Source organism: Trypanosoma equiperdum (genome assembly GCF_001457755.1).
Source record: "Trypanosoma equiperdum strain OVI genome assembly, contig: ctg_414, whole genome shotgun sequence".
NCBI lineage: Eukaryota > Euglenozoa > Kinetoplastea > Trypanosomatida > Trypanosomatidae > Trypanosoma > Trypanosoma equiperdum.
Genome location: NW_027124326.1, coordinates 1,006 through 1,384, shown reverse-complemented (window position 1 = coordinate 1,384; position 379 = coordinate 1,006).

The following is a 379-nucleotide window of genomic DNA, read 5'->3' as shown; positions in this document are numbered from 1 at the left end:
AAAAAAAAAAGTAAAGGATAAGATAAGATAATGCGAGAAAGAATAATACTGAAGTGAGTGAGAAGTGGTGGCGTACTTGAAACCAGAAAATACGATCGTGTTTCCACGGCGGCTGTCAGAAAAGAAGCAAGGGCAATACGAACAGGCGGGATACGACGACCACATACGAACTGATGGATCATATAACGCCATTGCGCGCACAAGGAAGGAAGCGCGTATACTATTTCCACCAAAGTGACCACTTAGCTTCAAGACAAGAATATGAAGACCTGCAGCCAATGGGGCACACCGGAGAAAATTTGGAGAACAAAACTAAAAGGTTGCGTAAGGCACACAAGAAGGGAAGATCAACGCGTATAAGTTAAACCGATGGAGGCAA